This window comes from Anastrepha obliqua, unplaced genomic scaffold, assembly GCF_027943255.1.
Source record: "Anastrepha obliqua isolate idAnaObli1 unplaced genomic scaffold, idAnaObli1_1.0 ptg000171l, whole genome shotgun sequence".
Lineage (NCBI taxonomy): Eukaryota > Metazoa > Arthropoda > Insecta > Diptera > Tephritidae > Anastrepha > Anastrepha obliqua.
The window spans coordinates 55,001-62,500 of NW_026562256.1; the positions used below are offsets into that span (position 1 = coordinate 55,001).

Consider the following 7,500-nt stretch of genomic DNA (forward strand, 5'->3'; position numbering starts at 1 on the left):
GCCAGGATGAGCACAAGGCCCATTTTTAATAACAAACGGATACTCAACAGGTTACGGAATTGGAACCGTATTCCCTTTCGTTCAAAATAATTCAAGTATTTTAATTATTTTTAAATATATTTTTATTAATATTTTTTTTTATTAAAAACTTGAAAATTTTCGGCTTTCGCCTTGAACTTAGGACCGACTAACTCGTGATCAACCACTGTTCACACGAAACCCTTCTCCACTTCAGTCCTCCAAGGTCTCATTCGATTATTTGCTACTACCACCAAGATCTGTACCAATAGCGGCTCCATGCAGGCTTACGCCAAACACTTCTAAGCACACTATTGTACCCTCCTACTCACTAAAGTTTCAAAATTTATAAATCAATCGAAATTGTTTTATAAATCATCTACTTTAGCGGTAATGTATAGGTATACAACTTAAGCGCCATCCATTTTAAGGGCTAGTTGCTTCGGCAGGTGAGTTGTTACACACTCCTTAGCGGATTACGACTTCCATGTCCACCGTCCTGCTGTTTTAAGCAACCAACGCCTTTCATGGTATCTGCATGAGTTGTTAATTTAGGCACCGTAACATTACGTTTGGTTCATCCCACAGCGCCAGTTCTGCTTACCAAAAGTGGCCCACTGGGCACATTATATCATAACCTCAACCTTCATATCAAGAAAGGTGAGGTTCTTACCCATTTAAAGTTTGAGAATAGGTTAAAATCGTTTCGACCCTAAGGCCTCTAATCATTCGCTTTACCAGATAAGATTATTTTATATAATTTTTAAATGCACCAGCTATCCTGAGGGAAACTTCGGAGGGAACCAGCTACTAGATGGTTCGATTGGTCTTTCGCCCCTATACTCAATTCTGACAATCGATTTGCACGTCAGAACTGTTTCGGTCTTCCATCAGGGTTTCCCCTGACTTCAACCTGATCAAGTATAGTTCACCATCTTTCGGGTCACAGCATATATGCTCAAGGTACGCTCCAGTTAGAGGTATAAATAATAATAAATTATCATTATACATAACTATATGGAACGCCCCGGGATTGAATTAATTGACTATTTATTAAAAAATAGACTAAAAATTAATCCCATTATATTTAAGTTAAGTTAATTATGCCATTAAGTTTAATATAACTCAATGACTTGCACATATGTTAGACTCCTTGGTCCGTGTTTCAAGACGGGTCCCGAAGGTATCCTGAATCTTTCGCATTGTTAATCATATAAATGCATACAAATAAATATTAATATCATAGATATTAAATTTTTTGTAAAATTCAAAAAATGAATTTTAGCATTATATATAATAAAATCTATCAACACTTTATCAAATCATTAGTATTTATTTTATGTTAATATGCTTAAAAAGCAAATTAATTTAAATAAACTTAATATCACCAATGATCTTTTGATAAATACTTTATTATGTTAATAGATTACAATGTCCTTATATGAAAAAAATGCACATTATTTTTTTAATTATTTAATGATGAATTTTTCATAATGGATATTCAGGTTCATCGGGCTTAACCTCTAAGCAGTTTCACGTACTATTTAACTCTCTATTCAGAGTTCTTTTCAACTTTCCCTCACGGTACTTGTTTACTATCGGTCTCATGGTTATATTTAGTTTTAGATGGAGTTTACCACCCACTTAGTGCTGCACTATCAAGCAACACGACTCTTTGGAAATATCTTTCTAGTAATCATTAACGTTATACGGGCCTGGCACCCTCTATGGGTAAATGGCCTCATTTAAGAAGGACTTAAATCGTTAATTTCTCATACTAGATATTAAGATATTCCATACACTGCATCTCACATTTGACATATAGACAAAGTGACTTAGTGCTGAACTATTTTCTTTTCGCTCGCCGCTACTAAGAAAATCCTTGTTAGTTTCTTTTCCTCCCCTCATTAATATGCTTAAATTCAGGGGGTAATCCCATATGAGTTGAGGTTGTTTTAATATTCTTTTTTTATCTTCTCACAATTTAATAAAAAAATTATATCATCTTTTCATCTCTATTTTTCTTTTCTCCTTTTATATATTGTAAATATATAAAAATAATAATAATGTAAAATGAGGCAATCCTAGAATAAAAAATTTAATTTTTATGCTAGACATTCCTCCTTTTAATTACATATATAAATTATTATTTTATATATATATATATAAATAATATGAAAATTTTTTGTAAAGAATACTTAGATTCAATATTTTCATCATTTCATTTTATTTGAGAGGATTTTTTTTTTAAAGAATATATAATAAATAAAATTCATTATATATCTTTATTTTTTTTGCTATTAATATTATGAATTATTTAAAATCCAATAATATACACATTTGCTTAAATTCAATTATTTTTATAAAAGAATAAGCAACTTATTTAGCATAGTCTTACAACCCTCAACCATATGTAGTCCAAGCAGTACTTTAAAATTGAATTTAATGTACATAACAGCATGGACTGCGATATGCGTTCAAAATGTCGATGTTCATGTGTCCTGCAGTTCACACGATGACGCACAGTTTGCTGCGTTCTTCATCGACCCATGAGCCAAGTGATCCACCGCTTAGAGTATTTTTTTATTTATTTTTATTTATAACAAATGTCAATTTTTTTTTGCATATATTAATTGAAAGAGTAAAATTAAATAATATTAATAATATATAAATTGATTTTCTTTCAATAATATATATCAAATATATTTAACTCTAAACATTTTTATTAAGTTGCGAATGTCTTAGTTCAACAATAATACAGTGGTGGTATTTATTATGATTCAATTATTTTGTATTTTTTTAATCATTTTATGTATATATATAATAATATAATAAATATATACCACTTTTGTTATTGTGAACAAATTAACTTATCATTCAATCAAATGAATAATAAGTACAACTTTTTATTTTCATGTTTAAAGGTTTTTAAAAGAAAAAAATAAGAAAAAACATTACAAAATGTACCATCATATATTATATTTAATATGATATAATTGATGGATCACAAATTGAATGAAAAAGAATAAAAAGAATTATGGATTCAAAATAATTATATAAATTTTTTTTTTTTTTTCTTTTTTTTTTTTTTTTTTTTTTCTTTTTGTTCGTTTGTTTGCTTGTCTGTTTGTTTGTTTGTTTGTTTGTTTGTTTTTCTTACGGATATGGAACACAATAATGATCCTTCCGCAGGTTCACCTACGGAAACCTTGTTACGACTTTTACTTCCTCTAAATAATCAAGTTCGGTCAACTTTTGCGAAACAACCGTGACACACGAGGCGTCACAGTGATCACGTCCGGAGACCTCACTAAATAATTCAATCGGTAGTAGCGACGGGCGGTATGTACAAAGGGCAGGGACTTAATCAATGCGAGTTAATAACTCGCACTTACTGGGAATTCCAAGTTCATGTGAACAGTTTCAGTTCACAATCCCAAGCATGAAAGTGGTTCAGCGGTTTACCCGGACCTCTCGGTCTAGGAAATACACGTTGATACTTTCATTGTAGCGCGCGTGCAGCCCAGGACATCTAAGGGCATCACAGACCTGTTATTGCTCAATCTCGTTACTGCTAGACGCAATTTGTCCATTTAAGAAGCTAGTGTCCTTATAATGGGACAAACCAACAGGTACGACTCCACTTATATAAACACATTCAAACACTTGTACATTCAAGATGTACGCATGAAAGAAGGCTATATAAGTTTCAACATCATAATCCTGAAAGCATCTATTTAATATATTTGAGTCTCGTTCGTTATCGGAATTAACCAGACAAATCACTCCACGAACTAAGAACGGCCATGCACCACCACCCATAGATTCGAGAAAGAGCTATCAATCTGTCTTACACGCTTATGTTCGGACCTGGTAAGTTTTCCCGTGTTGAGTCAAATTAAGCCGCAGGCTCCACTCCTGGTGGTGCCCTTCCGTCAATTCCTTTAAGTTTCAGCTTTGCAACCATACTTCCCCCGGAGCCCAAAAGCTTTGGTTTCCCGGGAAGCGACTGAGAGAGCCATAGTAGTAGCTACACCCAATTGCTAGCTGGCATCGTTTATGGTTAGAACTAGGGCGGTATCTGATCGCCTTCGAACCTCTAACTTTCGTTCTTGATTAATGAAAACATCTTTGGCAAATGCTTTCGCTTAAGTTAGTCTTACGACGGTCCAAGAATTTCACCTCTCGCGTCGTAATACTAATGCCCCCAAACTGCTTCTATTAATCATTACCTCTTGATCTAAAAACCAATGAAAGTAGAACAGAGGTCTTATTTCATTATTCCATGCACAAAATATTCAGGCATTTGGAGCCTGCTTTAAGCACTCTAATTTGTTCAAAGTAATTGTACCGGCCCACAACAACACTCGATGAAGAGCACTGAAGTAGGTTTAAATAGGAGGAATATATAAAAAATACATTGTATTAATTATATATAAGAACTCCACCGGTAATACGCTTACATACATAAGGTAATGTACATACCACAATATATAGTTGTACTACCCGTATGAAGCACAAATTCAACTACGAACGTTTTAACCGCAACAACTTTAATATACGCTATTGGAGCTGGAATTACCGCGGCTGCTGGCACCAGACTTGCCCTCCAATAGGTCCTTGTTAAAGGATTTAAAGTGTACTCATTCCAATTACAGGGCCTCGGATATGAGTCCTGTATTGTTATTTTTCGTCACTACCTCCCCGAACTGGGAGTGGGTAATTTACGCGCCTGCTGCCTTCCTTAGATGTGGTAGCCGTTTCTCAGGCTCCCTCTCCGGAATCGAACCCTGATTCCCCGTTACCCGTTGCAACCATGGTAGTCCTAGATACTACCATCAAAAGTTGATAGGGCAGACATTTGAAAGATCTGTCGTCGGTACGGGACCATACGATCTGCAAGTTATCTAGAGTTCAACCAATTTAACGATCAAATGATCGCTTGGTTTTAGTCTAATAAAAGCACACGTTCCATAAGGTCCGTGTTTATATTGCATGTATTAGCTCTAGAATTACCACAGTTATCCAAGTAACTGTTAACGATCTATGGAACCATAACTGATATAATGAGCCTTTTGCGGTTTCACTTTTAATTTGTTTGTACTTAGACATGCATGGCTTAATCTTTGAGACAAGCATATAACTACTGGCAGGATCAACCAGAATAATATTTTTATTTATATATTTTTCTTTGTTTTTCATATTTGAAAATTTCATAAATTACGGTGTATATAAAAAGTAAAGGGGCGACCCCCCTTTAGCTTTTCTTATCAAAATTCAAAAACCGTTTTTTATGAAAAAGAATTTTCGTTCTCTATATTATATATTTTATATAAAAATATAAGAACGATATTTCTTCTTAATATTTGCCAATTTTCAAATAATTTATCATTCTTAATAACATTTTACTTTTTTTTTCAAATGCATTTTTAATGTAATAATTTCATATATTACATAATTTTTCTCTTTGAATTGAAATTAATAATTTCATAATTCTATTTTTTAATCATAAATATATATGATTGAAAAAATTTTCTCCTCTTTTCCTTTGTTTAAAATTTAATTTTTCTTATAAATTTTTGTTTTTCTTATTTTTTTCTCTTCATCATCTGTTTAATTTCCTGTATTTATACAAGAAACAAACAGTTGAGGATAATTTCTATGTAATGCTAGTATAGAATATAAAATTTTGAATTCAAAAATTTATTTCTATTTAAACTAACTATAGAAAACCAGGAATAAAATACAATAACACCAATATGCCATAACATGTTAGTATAGAATATAGATTCTTCATATATGTATATATATTCGAAAATTTTTTCTATTTAAACTAACGTATGGAAAACCAGGAATAAAATCATAATATTACCAGTTTAATATGGCTCAAATTCGAGTTTCATATAGTTATGATTCGATTTATATGCTTCAATATCATTGGTTAGTTAACTTTTGATATTTTCATATTATATCACATGCCTTCACCGTGAGTGTTTTTTGCCATGCACACCTCACATTGTCAAAAATGTATGGGAAAAATTCATTTCAATACATTTCAGTTTGATTTGAAATGTCTTTATTATATATTTTAATGGCAATATGCCAAGGTTATATTCCATAACTCTTTATTTAAACTAACGTATGGAAAACCAGGCATAAAATCACAATATTACCAGTTTAATATGGCTCAAATTCGAGTTTCATATAGTTATGATTCGATTTATATGTTTCAATATCATTGGTTAGTTAACTTTTGATATTTTCATATTATATCACATGCCTTCACCGTGAGTGTTTTTTGCCATGCACACCTCACATTGTCAAAAATGTATGGGAAAAATTCATTTCAATACATTTCAGTTTGATTTGAAATGTCTTTATTATATATTTTAGTGCCAATATGCCAAGGTTATATTCCATAACATGTTAGTATTAGAATATAGATTCTTCATATATGTATATATATTCGAAAATTTTTTCTATTTAAACTAACGTATGGAAAACCAGGCATAAAATCACAATATTACCAGTTTAATATGGCTTAAATTCGAGTTTCATATAGTTATGATTCGATTTATATGCTTCAATATCATTGGTTAGTTAACTTTTGATATTTTCATATTATATTTCACATGCCTTCACCGTGAGTGTTTTTTGCCATGCACACCTCACATTGTCAAAAATGTATGGGAAAAATTCATTTCAATACATTTCAGTTTGATTTGAAATGTCTTTATTATATATTTTAGTGCCAATATGCCAAGGTTATATTCCATAACATGTTAGTATTAGAATATAGATTCTTCATATATGTATAGATATTCGAAAATTTTTTCTATTTAAACTAACGTATGGAAAACCAGGCATAAAATCACAATATTACCAGTTTAATATGGCTTAAATTCGAGTTTCATATAGTTATGATTCGATTTATATGCTTCAATATCATTGGTTAGTTAACTTTTGATATTTTCATATTATTTCACATGCCTTCACCGTGAGTGTTTTTTGCCATGCACACCTCACATTGTCAAAAATGTATGGGAAAAATTCATTTCAATACATTTCAGTTTGATTTGAAATGTCTTTATTATATATTTTAATGGCAATATGCCAAGGTTATATTCCATAAAATGTTAGTATAGAATATAGATTCTTCATATATGTATATATATTCGAGAATTTTTTTCTATTTAAACTAACGTATGGAAAACCAGGCATAAAATCACAATATTACCAGTTTAATATGGCTCAAATTCGAGTTTCATATAGTTATGATTCGATTTATATGCTTCAATATCATTGGTTAGTTAACTTTTGATATTTTCATATTATATCACATGCCTTCACCGTGAGTGTTTTTTGCCATGCACACCTCACATTGTCAAAAATGTATGGGAAAAATTCATTTCAATACATTTCAGTTTGATTTGAAATGTCTTTATTATATATTTTAGTGCCAATATGCCAAGGTTATATTCC

At 31.3% G+C, this 7,500-nt stretch overlaps 1 non-coding gene and 2 pseudogenes across 1 annotated transcript; all 3 read right to left on the minus strand.

The window, feature by feature from the left end:
• Window positions 1-1,971, minus strand: part of LOC129252293 (large subunit ribosomal RNA) — a 4,218-nt pseudogene extending 2,247 nt beyond the window's left edge.
• Window positions 1,972-2,415: 444 nt separating this feature from the next.
• LOC129252297 (5.8S ribosomal RNA) lies at window positions 2,416-2,596 on the minus strand (annotated as a pseudogene).
• A 597-nt stretch (window positions 2,597-3,193) lies between these two features.
• Window positions 3,194-5,184, minus strand: LOC129252291 (small subunit ribosomal RNA). Its single transcript, XR_008583360.1, has one exon. It is a non-coding gene; the product is annotated as a small subunit ribosomal RNA (ribosomal RNA).
• Between the last annotated feature and the right edge of the window lie 2,316 nt (window positions 5,185-7,500).